Here is a 13,997-nt window from a genome sequence, read left to right on the forward strand (position 1 = left end):
ATTTGCAACAACCTAAAAAAAATCAATCTTATGTATAAATTTAACTAAGGTAGGAGGTGCCTACAATAAATGAAAATTATAAAGCACTGAAGAAAGAAAATATAAAACATGAATAAATGAAATTATAAAACACTGACATTTATGTACATTAGAAACCTACCATGTTTATGAATAGGTAGAGCTAATATCATCAAAATGCTTATCTTACCAAAAGCAATCTACAGATTCAATGCAATCCCCAGAATAGCTAAAGCAATCTTGAGCAACAACAGCTCAGGATAATTTAATCTCAAATTAGTATAGTAAGATAATTTGACTAGGATGGTTTTTTAACTATACAAAGCTATAGTAAAAAACAACATGGTATTGACATAAAAACAGCAATGAATAATGGAACAGAAGACAGAGACAAATCTACACAAATATAGTTATCTGACCCTTGAAAAGGGTGCCAAGAGTATGTGTTGGAGAAAAGATAGCTTTGTTAGCAAATAGTGCTGAGAAAACTGGATATCCATATGTAGAAAAATAAAACTAAATACCTACCTTTCATCCAGCACAAAAATCAACTCAAAATGGATCAATGACCTAGGAATTAGAATAGAAATAGTGAAACTACTAGAAGAAAATATAGAGAAACATTCCAACACATTGGTGCAGGCACCAACTTCCTTAAAAAGCCTCCTAAAGTTCAAGAAATAAAACCACAAATCAATAGGTAGGATAGCATTAAATTAAAAAGCTTCTGCACAACAAAGGAAATAAAAGTGTGAAGACAAACCTACAGAAGGGAGAAAATCTTTGCCAGATACTCTTCTGACAGGGGATTAATAATCAGAATATATAAATAGCTCAAAAAATTTAACACCAAAAAATTAAATAACCCACTCAACAAATGGGGAAAGGTCTAAAGACACAATTCTCCAAAGAAGAAATAAAGTGGCAAACAAACATATGAAAAAATTCTTAGCAATCAACATTCTTAGCAATCAGGGAGAATGCATATTAAAACTACACTGAAATTTCATCTCATCCCAGTTAGAATGGCAATTATCAAGAATAAAAATAATAATAAATGCTGGTGAGGATATGGGGGAAAAGGTACACTCATAAATTGCTGGTGGGACTGTAAATTAGTATAACCATTTAGGAAAGCAGTATGAAAATTCCTCAAAAGACTAGGAATGGAATCACCATATGATCCACCTATCCCACACCTTGGTATTTATCCAAAAGAAATGAAATCAGCATACTATAATGATACAGTCACATCAATGTTTATAGCAGTGCAATTCACAATATCCAAGTCATGGAGCCAGCCCAGCCTATTAACAGATGAATAACTGAAGAAAATGGTTCATATACACAATGGAGTTTTACTCAGCCATAAAGAAGAATGAAATTATGTCATTTGTTTGTAAATGGATGGAACTGGAGAACATCATGCTAAGTGAAATAGGCCATGCTCAGAAAGTCAAGGGTTAAATGTTTTCTCTCATATGCAGATGCTAAAGAGAAAAACAAATAAAATAAGTGGGGAAGCTTGAGAAAATGGAAGGAAGATCAGTAGAGTACGAACAGGGGGACCAAGGGTGGGAGAAGGCATAGGAAAGGGTAAGAATTAGGGAATGAAATCGACCAAATTATACTATGCACATGTATTAGTATATCACAACACATCCTAACTTTATATAATCAATCAATTTAAATAATTAAGTAAATAAATAAATAAATAAAAGAGAGACTAATACAATAAAGGAAGAGGACCAAGGAGAGAGAGGAAGGAAAGAGAAGAAAGTAGTACTGGGGATTGAAATGAAGAAAATTATGTTATATGCATTTATGAATATTTCAAAATGAACCTCACCATTATATATCAGTATAATGCACTAAAAAAGGGTTTTTCCACATTTTTTTAAACTGGTGCATTATAGTTGTACATACTGATGGGATTTGTTGTTACAAATTCATACAGGCACACCATGTAACAATATAATTTGACCAATGTCACTCCCCAGCACTTCCTCCCTCCATCCCTGCCTCCTGCCCTTTGGTCCCTTTCCTCTATTTTTTAAGCTAAAAAAAAAAAAAGAAAAAAAAAAGCGCAGCAGTTTCTAGTAACTGCTCCTTGGACGCCTCTGGTCAAGAGTATCAAGTTAAACACCCAACTACAGGCCTGCCTACAATTCCCACCCCCATGCCTATCCCACAGAGGTGTTAGAAATTTAGCCTATGACTGAGAACTAATTTAGCCTATGACTGAGAACTATCGCTATGACTGAGAACTCACCATCTCGAAAGTCATCCCTTCTCTTTAGACAGTTGTGCTTATTAGAAAATCAGTTGGGATATGAAGTACAAATCTGTCTCACAATAGTTTATACCTGGTGGTCTTAGTTCTTCATTTTGACAAGGAAATTCAAAACCTCTTTCACATGAAAATGTTCCAAAAATGTGAAAAACCCCTTATGAGTTTCCCACCTCACATTTTAGCTACTCAAAAGCACCTTTTAAATGATAGGACTTTAAGGTTTTTCTGCCTCCTTGCTGCCTTTCCTAGAGCCTGTTCCATTGATCAGTAGGGGTAGCCAACACAGGTACCTATGGGTGCTTGGCCAGAAATGTAAATAAGTGAACAAAGGGGTGGAGGTATAAGGCCTGCTCTAAAGGGGGCAGCAGCTACTTAGATCCAAGGAAAGTGAGTTCAGATTCATCAGATCTTACTAGTTTTTAAGAGAATCTAAAAATCAAGGTCATGAGAAATGTCTTGAATTTTTTAAACTGATGACAATATTTTATGTTTTTGACTGTTACTTCATCCCTCAGAATCAAAGAAAGACCCAGCCTATGGCCATCAGCTTGAGACATCTAATGTATAGCTTTTTGAAAAGGAGACAGCCAGAAAAAAATTGAAAGACTTTTGATATTTCTGAATAGTGCAGAGAAGAGTGACTCTTAGACCAGTTGTGCTCAATCCATGTGGAATAGAATGGTGCATCCAAATCCCTATTCAAAAGGCATTTTAGAACCATGAGATGAAGAGGCTCTGCCAGGTATATTTTGAAAAGCACCCCACCCAAGGTAATTCCAATGTTTCCTGCTCTCAGTTAAAAATCATTGTTGTACAGTCATACCTCCTTATCCACCAGAGGTATGCTCCTGGTGGATAACTAAAATTGACCCTATATATACTATGTTTTTTCCTATACATGTGTACTATAAAAAAGTTTAATTTATAAATTAGGCACAGTAAAATTAGCAACAATTACCGATAACAAAATAGAAACTTTATAACAACATACTCTAATAAATCTTATGTGAATGTAATCTCTCATACTCAAAATATCTTACTGCATTCTTTTTACCTTTTCACATAAAAGAAGCACTTTATAGCTTCTCTTTGGCAGATTCAAATAGCTGGCATCAATATTTGGCACTTAAAATGCCATTATTAAGTACAATAAGGATTACTTGAACACAAGCAATGCAATACTGCAGTGGTCCATCTGATAACCAAGACCGCCACTAAGTGACTCTCAGGTAGATGGGCATATACAGCATAAGCACATCAGACGACAGGATGATTCACATCCCAGGCAGAACAGAGCAGGATAGTGCAAGGCTTTACCACACTATTCAAAATGGCACATAATTTAGAATATATAATGAATTATTTATTTGAGGAATTTTACATTTAATATTTTTAGGTCACAGTTGGCCACAGATAATTAAAACAGAGAATTTCAAAACACAGGATAAAGGAGAAACTATGGCATTTCTCATTCTTAACAGAGACTCTCCTTCAACCAAAGCTTATAAGGTTCTCTGAGTTCACTGCTTGACTAGGCCTGAACTTGGGCTTCCCTCTCTGTCTTTGTAAAATGCAGGTTGAGCAAGAATGCTGTCAAAAAAAAAAAAAAAAAAAAACCAGTAACACCTGCATTCAGCAATAATCCTATCAAGTCAGCTTAGCCAGAAGCCTCCATATTTTTTATGTTCCCTCTTATTAATTTTTCACTCACTGACCCCACCCTATTCCTTGGCTATAAATTCCAACTTGTTCTTGCTGAAGTTGAGCCCAATCTTTCCCCCTACTGCAAAAAAAACCAATTACAAGGGTTCCTCTGCCTATTTTCAGCATTCCCCAGAAAGTCTTCCTTACTGTTTTTAACAAGTGTTCTGAATTTTTTCTGTAATAGTCTAAATTCCATTCACTTATTTTTTTTTTCAAATTTAGCTGCATATTAGAATCACCTGTAGTTTTTTTTTTTTTAAATACATACTGAGATCTGGGTTTCACTCCACAGAGATTCTGATTAAATTGGTATGGAATATGGATTGAATAGGAGGAGTTGTAAAAATTCCCCAAGTTTGAAAACCACCTTTCTGGATACTCCATTCATTCTATACCAATTTTACCTCTTTTTGGCAGCCACTTCATAGTGTGAACTCATATAAATTAACCACCAACTAATATCTGTAAATTTTTTCTTCCTACAATCAACTGCTAAGCCACACTACTCCCAGCCTGTATTCATGCCACTGAAAATGTAACCCTTTTAAATTTTTATTTTATTAGATAAGAGTCCGGGGGCTCTAGTAAGTCAAGGGTTTCTCATATCTTCAGAGTTTTATCTGATGTATTTTTTATTCCTCTCAGGTTCACATAATTCAAACACATGAAAAGCCTGTCCTTCATCTAAGACACCGATAGAAATGAAGAATACAATGGAAGGTCTTGCTTCCCTCTAGTAGGGTACTCCCTCCAGGTGGACCCGGGGGTACTTAGACAACCTCGCTCAACTAGTGTCCTTTGGCACAACTGTCCTTTCATCCAGACCATATTTATCCACCTTTCATAAGTAACTCATGAAAACTGTTCCTTCTTGGTTCTCTGTGGGGGTTACTCATTCTCTGCTCTTCATTCAGAAATTCCTTGATGGTTCCACTAGGATTCATGCTTTTCTTTTCCACATGCTTTCCTATTATATTTTTAACCACTACTTCTTTATTAATGTTGTTTGGTCCCATATCCCCCCTAATTTTCAGGATTATATATCTGTTTGCCAGGGATCACCAAATAGATAACCTACAGGTTCCTCGCACTGACATGCCCAGAACTGAACTCTATCTTTTTCACATCCAGACATGATTTATGTACTCCTAGGGCTCAAACCCCAGGAAACAGATTCAGGATCCTGGCAGGTGAAAGGAGATGCAAGGTACAGTGGAATAGTAGACAAAGTCATTTCATAGAACTTTTGGTGTACAGATCAAATAAAGAAAGCACAGTGTCAACAGGTTACACAGTGAGCACATGCTCACAAGCACATGTTTATGACCCTGATTGCATATGCTGAATCAGGGTGTTTATGACCTTGACTACATACTAAAAACATATCTGGCTGGAAGTCTCAGTGAGGGAGCCTCACTACAGCCATCTTAAGCTTCCAAATCTCCTTCTAATTCCCCATATTAGTTATTAATAACATCATTTATCCAGCTACCATACTAGAAATCTATGAGTTATTGTATCATACTCTTGTATCACTAAAGCTACTCGGTCACTAAACTATGTCTATCTTACAGTCAAATTTCTCAAACCTATTCCTTTTTTTCAATCCATACAATGATTACCATAGCTCAGGCACTAACCTCTCCTTGATCAAATTTTGTGATTAATCCCTGAGTCAGGCTTCCTGTTTCCTTATTTAGTGGTATGATAGAAAAGAAATAAAAGATAGGTATAAAAGAAATAAAAGGAAAAGGAGACTGAAACTTAAATATGGAAGCCTTGTGCTAAAGTTCCTCACATCTTTCCTCTCCAGACCTGTTTTTTTCCTCCAGGACTGTCACTTTCAAATTTCTGAGAAATCTACATGTCTTACAGTTAATTTAAATTCTCTCATCTATGAAAATTGGCTCATTCTGATTAAAGCTTAAGTGTACTGTTAGCCTACACAATATATTTTCAGATTAAACAAAGTGAGAGAGATGTATTTTAAGAAACCTATAATATAGGAACATTCCAAATGTCATCTAGATAGAAGAGACAACGTCAACATGAAAATCGTGCAAGAAGACCAGATGGCCATCAACATCTTGTAATCCATAATCTGAGAGTTCACCAGGCTAATGTTCTTATGTACCTTCCCATATCTACCCCCACATAGTTTCCTCTAAAAGAAGAGCCAAAGACCCCCAAAACTTTGAGACAGTTCGCATTCTGTTCTAAGAATGTGTGTCTTCACCATTTACTTTCTAATAAAGTTCTTTCTCTCTGCAAAAATCCTCTGTGTCCTTAAATTCTTTTCTGTGATGTCTCAAGAGTCTGGAAGGTCCAAGCAGAGGTCTTCTCTGCCTCTAAAAAAACCTCCTCAAACCCTTTTACAGTGACGTTTTGACTCTCACCATTGAAAAAGGGGCTCATCTAATTTGCAAATCTGACAGTTTTACTCCAGCAATTAAAATGCTTTAATGATTCTCTTTTATTTCCATAATAAAGTCCAAATCCATCAGGATGGAGGAAAAAAATCCTTCTTTGAACCTAGCTTCAACCTGCATCTCTTACCATTCCCACTTTGCAGTATAAAAATATCACACCATTTTATTCTCCCACTAAACACACTACCTCATTCCCTGTGTCACTGCAGAAACAGCTCTCTCTGCCTGAAACATCTTGCTTCATCATGGATCTGATTCTTGTTCATTCTTCAGTACTCAACTTGCACCTTGTCTTCTGAAGGTCAGTAAACTGCTCTCCTCAGAGTTTTTGCACCATTCTGGATATAGTCCTCTCATAGAAAGTATTATTTTATTTGGAATCATCCCTTATGTATGCAACTCCTCTGCCAAACAATTATTTCTTTATATTCCCAGGGCTTGGTATATAGTAAATAAGAAATGGTGGTGACTGAATTTTTAATGAAGACTAGATACTCAATATGAACTAATTCCTTTATCTATCTAGAAAACACAAATATATATTTATATGAATACATATATGGTGTATATATATACATATATACACATATACATATATGTGGTTTCATTGAACTATTTTTAGTAAACTCTAGTCCTAGTGCTCGATGCTTCTTTACCCAGAAGCAAAGTTTTTCTAAAAGAGACACATAATAAATATTTAGACTTTTGTAATCCATATGGTCAACTTCTCAACTCTGCAGTTATAGCATGAAAACAGACATCATTTATATATAAATAAATGGACACTGGCTCTGACTGTATTGCAGTAAATTTTTCTTCATACAAATAACTTTTATTTACAAAAATGAACAATGATCTGCATTTGGCCTGTGGGCCATATTTGACCACTCCTGACTTAGAAGCTTCCAAACAAAATTTTAAATATCCAACATCTCATTAGGATTGTAGCTCAGTGGTACCGTGCATGCCTAGCATATACAAAGCCCTGGGCCCTGGGTTCAATCCCTGACTCCAACAAGAAGGAAAAGAAAGAAAATTATAGGAAAAAAAAAAAAGCCTGAAATCACTCTCCCACTAGAAGCCTACACCCTGTTCTAATATCTCCAATATTCTAATATCTCTAATCTAATATTTCAGCACATTTTGCACGTACTTGATGACAACATCTATCTGTGATGGAAAACAGATTACCATCACTACTGTTAAGGATGTGAGGCAAAGACGTACTCATGTGTTGTTGAGGAAAATGAACACTGACCTCCGTGGGAGGTCAGATGGTTCACTGAGAATGAGGGAGTACATGTAATGATTATCTGCCAAATCTAAGCCAGTGCCCGATCCCAGGCTGATTCTTACACAGATAAAGATATGAAGAATGGAGTTCACAGCCAAGTCTTGGCCCAATGGTCTGGACAACAAGCTCTGTGCCTGGAGTGACTGAAGATTTTTGCCCACAAGGGACTGTGCCACTTTCAGGGCGTTTGTGTCAGGTCAGCACATGGAGACCACCAGCCAGAAATGCCACACGGTGGTTGTGTCTGAGAAAAAATTTATCTATAGAACTTGTATATTAAAAAATCATTTATATATTTAAAAAGAAAATTCAATCCCTAATCACTAAGAGCCTTAGTCTTTTTTTTTAATATATTTTTTTTTTTTTTTAGTTTTCAGTGGACACAACATCTTTATTTTTATGTGGTGCTGAGGATGGAACCTAGCGCACCACACATGCCAGGCAAGCGTGTTACCACTTGAGCCACATACCCAGCCCCCTTAATCTTTATTATACAAAATCTCCCTTCTTTCACTTCTTGACTAGTGATAGGACTTCCTCATGTACAGGTTACTGGCACTTCAACCACTCTTTACACTCTTTGCAGAGGTCAGCAATGCTAGTAGAATGTTTTTTCACTGAATATTGGGGTGCTATTTATCAGAGTTGGGAAACTATTTAGAGTGATTATGTTCTCCCATTTTGAACTTCTCTTGTTAATGAGTCTCTCTTCTCTCCTCTATTCCCTGCTCTGCTCAGTAGGAAGACAAAAGTAAAACTGAGGTTAAAGAGTTTGGTTTTTGCTAAATAATCTTTCAATGGTAGATCACTGCTGACTTGACTCCACCCAATGGCCTGCTGCCTCCTTGATCCTCTTTCTAAATAAACTTTAAAAGCTATGTTTATTGTTCCTTGAATTTTTGGAGACTCAACTCATTTTGATCTCTAAGTTTATGCAAATCCAATGTACTTGCTTTGGTCCTGTTTCCTTTCTCTACATAACACTTCTTATCCTATAAGAAGAAGGTTCCCTTTACTGCAGTGGGATAACAGACTACACAGAATTAGCACCTGAAAATCGAATTTTTACTTCTTGAGAAAAATCTATAGTTATGGTTGATAAAAGAGAATCCCAGTTCACTATGCTTTGATATCTCTTAGAATGTGAAGCTCCATGAAGGCAGTAGTAATTTTTGTTTGTTCCTGTTGCAGTTCTTTCTGTTTTATTCATTATTTTATTTCCAGGTCCTAGAGCAATACCTGAGAATAAATATTTTTTGAATGAAGAAAAAATGTTATCACTAGAAAGAATAATAGCAGTGAAATCCAAGGGAAATGTAAGCCAAGCAAAGTATTAAGTTTACCACCACATGACCAGAAATGCAGGACCTGGTTTTGGAGAACTCAAGAAAGGTGACTTGAGTGGACAGTACCAGGCAAGTCTGCCAGCAGGTAGCAGGGCTTCAGGTTTTCCAGGTGTTAGAAAAGGGAACACAGATACAAAGAAAGATGCAAGAGGCACTGGTCAAACACACACGTGAGCTATCTCAACTGGCAAGAACAGCAAGGCTGTTTTGAGTCTGATTTTCAAGTAGACAACAGCTCCCTAAATTCCTCCTGTCTAAACTGTCTCCTGATTCTAACCTAAATATTTAAAAAGGGTTTACTAAAAATTTGTTAGTCACAGTTTTTCTTTAGAATTAATTGAAGAATTTAAGCCTTTTTGAGAAATTTCCCTGTAACCTCCACATTATGCCCAAGCAAAGAATCATCATTTCAGAGGGGCTCATAGTTTCAGAGATCTCAGTTCCTAGACAGCTAGTTCCATTGCTCTGGGACCAAGGTGTGGCAGAATATCAAGGCAAAGAGTGTTGCAGAAGAAAGCAGCTCAGGACATGGTACCAGAAAGCAGAGAGTGATGGCTCCTCTCACCTGGAACAAAATACATATCCCAAGGGCACATCCCCAATGACTCACCTCCTCCAGCTACAGCCTACCTGTCCACAGTTACCACCCAGTTAACCCCTCTCAGTGAACTGATGCACTGATCAGGTTTAAGGCTCTCATAAGCCAATCATTTCAGCTCTAAAACTTCTTGCCTTATCTCACACAGGAGCTTATGAGAGACAGTTCAGACCCAAATCACAATGGTGGGAGAAGTTCCAGAGACTTGAGGAACAGACCAGGTAAGCCTGCTGATTCTTTAGAGTAACCTAATTTATCTATATTTCTTAAGTTTTGCATTTGCTAAGTGAATTTCTTTTGAGTGAGAGTATCTAGAATAAAAATATAAAAATAAGGAATGAAAGCATTTTAATAGGTGAAATACTTGTCAGGGATAATATTTTCTTGCAATTTACAAACTCCTTTTCTTTCTTGAAGGCTATGTCTCTACTTCCTAACTCAGTGCCTGGTAGGAAACAATAAAAAAATTATTGAATGGGTGAATAAATAAGTGAACAAAACAGCTGGGCAGTTAAACTAATTTTATCTTAACTTCACTTTTTTTTCATCAGAACTAACCATTTTATTGTAACGATTTTAATGTCATTCAAAGTCTTGATCGAGGTTTCATTGTCCATTTGATTCAAGGGATCAGTTGTTAATGGGGTCCCCTGCCTAAGATATAGCAGAATGCTGCTAAAATAATTGTAAATTATGCTCCATCAACTCACAAAATTGCGTTTCTACACTACATTTTAAAAAGCTTTTGAGAAGAGTCTTTTCATTCCATCTTTCCCCCCATTTTCGGTGCTGGGGATAAAGTCTATAGCCTCTTTTATACTAGACAAGTACACTACCACTGAGCTATGCCACAAACCTTGACTTGAGAGAACTCTTTAAAAATACTATATTACATCAGCAAGTTGGTGAATGCCTCTAATCCCAGCAACTCGGGAGGCTGAGGCAGGAGGATCACAAGTGCTTTGCAGCCCCAGTAACTTAGAAGTTTCCAGCCTCAGTAACTTAGCAAGGCCCTAAGCAATTTAGTGAGACCCTGTCCCCCTCCCCCAAAAAAAGACTGGGGATGTGGCTCAGGGGTTAACCCCCCTTGTGTTCAATCTCTGGAACCAAAAAAAGAAAAAAAAACCCTCTATATCACATTCCAATCATCTGGTAGTTGAGTTACTTTCAATGTAGAAAAATAGAAAAATAAAAAAACATACTACAAACTATATAATACTTTTAAATAAATAACTTTTAATCCACAACACATACAAACATTTGTTTAAAAACAATTAATACATGTGTAAGAGAAGCCATGGTTCAGGTTGTAGACTTTGAGATTAGATAATCTGGGTTTGAAGACCAGTTTTTCCATTTGCTAGTTTCATGATCTTGAGCAATTTGCTTACTCTCTCAGAGACAGTGTTTCCTCAAGGTGATTATTAAGCCAACCTCATAGCATTTCTGTGAGGATTAAATGAGATAATGTAGGCAAAGGGCTACAGAATGTCTTTTAAAAGAATAATGGAGAGCTATCTTACTGCTGACAGAGCTAGAGTTTGGGACTTGGACGATGTCAGCAGAGCTGCCTTTCCTTAGAGGACCTGGCTGGCAGGTGGAGCAGTCCCAGGAAAGCCCTGTCACCAAGATCAAAGAGGAGCCACCACTAACTGTGGTCTCTGGGAGTTCAGCACTGATGCTGACTAGAGCACTGCCACAATGTTCAGTAGTGCTCTGCCTCAGAGGCTCTGTTGAGGACACACATCCATGGGACAAGTTCACAGAACGTGAGCTAGCTAGTCCTTAGTTCATCTAAGGACTTGGAGGAGCCAACCCTCACTTTTCATCATTCCCTCTTGCTTGCAAAGAAGAGTGCCAGCCTTGAGTCTCCAAGCAACATCCAGTGGAGGGGGTGGACAAGAAACGGCTCTGTCAAACACCCTCATTGAGGAGGGCCAATAAATCATTTTCCACCCAGAAAGTTGGAGACCAGAAACTGCCCAAGTAATTAAGTCACTTTAGAGGTTTGATTAGAATCTGGTCTTCAGGCATCTAGCAGATTATTTAAGTCTTTTATCTGGGATAGATACAAGAGTTTTCTTTCTGAATGCCCAGTAACAACAGTAGTGATGATGATAATAATGATGTCCATCTGTATGTATTTATATGCCTCCACAGCATCACTTTTAATAGTACCTTAGCCATAAATAATGAGAACATATTAAGTGATGCTAAATGTTATAAACATTTTCCCCAAGACTGGAAGCAGAGTTTCTTGGTTCAAATTCCAGTCCTACCACCAAATAGATTTTCTTTGAGGCTCAATTGTGTCATCTAAAAATGAGGTGATAGAAGCAAAGTATCTCAAGGTCATTTCCAGCTCTCACTTTCCCTCTCTATCTCCCCAGAGCTGGGGATGGAATCCCATCATAGAAAAGAGCTCTCCCACTGAGCTCTGCCACCAGCTCTCACATTCTCTCTGGACCACTCTCTGACAAGGTCACCAGTGTAAAAGCAAAGGCTTGCCCTCTCTGTTTCTCCTTTTATGCCTTTGGAATCTCTTCTTATTTACCATGTTGTTCCCTCCACAAGCTAACTAATAGTGCCCTTCACCAAGGCTTTCCCTCTCTTAATTTTAGTAATTTATTAAGGATTTTAAATTCTGATATAGAACTTCATTTCCGAAGCATTAGAGAGGCTGTATTCTCCCACAGGTTGGAACCCATTTGCCTTTACTTAGCCTAGTTACTCTCTCAATTAAAACTGGATACATCAGGACTGTGGCTCAGTGGTATAGCACTTGCCTAGCATGTGTAAGGCATTGGGTTCAATTCTCAGCACCACATATAAATAAATGAATAAAACAAAGGGCCACCAACAACTAAAAATACGTATAAAAATCCTTTTTAAAAAAACTGGATACATTGCTTTCACAGTTCTGTCCTTTTAATATTTGTGATTTTTTTCTACTTAAGCTATTAACCCATATGCAACCATTTCTTTCTTCTAAGGGAGGTTTGTTTTATTTTCAACAAAAGACAAATTTCCATGGCCAATTAAATTTCTCTTTCCAATTAATTTTTTTCTGGATTTCTTAACAAGAAAACATTACTTAAATATCTTTACATTGGAATTTTTCACAGGCATTTCTGTCCCTTTCATTTCTTTTCTTCTAGAGGCTATATTAATGACTGGAAAAATGGAAATGGAAAGATAGTGTTTGTCCCCCCCCAAAAAAAATAGCCCCACATACCACAATTATACAACAAAGTTGACCTTGGAAAAAATATCACGATTCCCCTAAAAACTGGAAGGATTGCCAGTTGGAAGTCAGTTAAATATGTTATAATGGAAGCAGAGATTACAGTTAGGACAAATGGATTAAAGTCAGATTTTTTTAATAGTACAAGCAATACTTACATTAACCATTACACTTTCATGCCTGAGGAGCTTTTTCATGGCCTCTTGAAGCATAAAACAATGGGATTTGAGTTCAATGACTTTCCATTTTGAGGTTCTTTTATTCCACTCCAGAATCACATGAAGGTAGTGTTAGCATTCTATTAGTGTTTGGTGAACTTTAAGTCTAATAGCTAGATTTAGAGTGTAACATAGAATGGGTGTTCCAATCTAAAAGTTTAAACCTCCGGGAAACACAAAAGTATTTAAATAAATTTTAAACCAAATAAAATGTAGGCATTTAGGCTATATAATTTAATCTTAATATTTTGTCAACATGAACACACAGCTTGTGATATTTAAAATAAATATGGTTTTTGTTCATATGTTGCTTAAGAAATTGAAATGGGTTGAGGTATAACCCCAAATTTGAATTTGTATTAGGCTATGTTATGAGGCAATAAAGAAAACTGATTAAGGTGCATGGAGCTGCCAGACTGGGTTAAAAAGACCAATTCTTAATAGTTTCTTGTCTCAAAAACTGTGCTATAAAAACTCAGTTTCATAGATATACACTCTTTAAACAACAGAAAGCTTTAAACAGGTTCCTAAATTAATAGATATGATTTTGGGGTTCTGTTTTATAAAGGTTAATATATTTCCTAGACATTAAAATAGCAGCCTGACCTTACTTAATATGCAAACAACATAAATTTTAAAATAGAAATAAGACACAAAAACTGCAGAAACATTAAATCAAACAGAATCAATGTTCCCATCATTTCCTATGTGAAGCTTATCTTAGGTAAGGCTGCTGTAAGAAATTACAATTCACTGGATAGCTTATCAACATTTATTTATTTATACATTTTTTTCTCACAGTTCTGGAAGCTGGCAGTCCAATTTCAGTGTTTCAGTATGACTGAATTTTGGT

At 36.6% G+C, this 13,997-nt stretch overlaps 1 long non-coding RNA gene across 1 annotated transcript in view; it reads right to left on the reverse strand.

Annotated features, from left to right (window-relative positions):
• Positions 1–545: 545 nt before the first annotated feature.
• The window catches only part of LOC120889079 (uncharacterized), a 40,433-nt gene continuing 26,981 nt past the window's right edge, over positions 546–13,997 (reverse strand). The window contains exon 3 of the long non-coding RNA XR_013425042.1: positions 546–588. This is a non-coding gene — a long non-coding RNA (uncharacterized LOC120889079). The remainder of the gene's footprint in view (positions 589–13,997) is intronic.

This window comes from Ictidomys tridecemlineatus, chromosome 8 (genome assembly GCF_052094955.1).
Source record: "Ictidomys tridecemlineatus isolate mIctTri1 chromosome 8, mIctTri1.hap1, whole genome shotgun sequence".
Lineage (NCBI taxonomy): Eukaryota > Metazoa > Chordata > Mammalia > Rodentia > Sciuridae > Ictidomys > Ictidomys tridecemlineatus.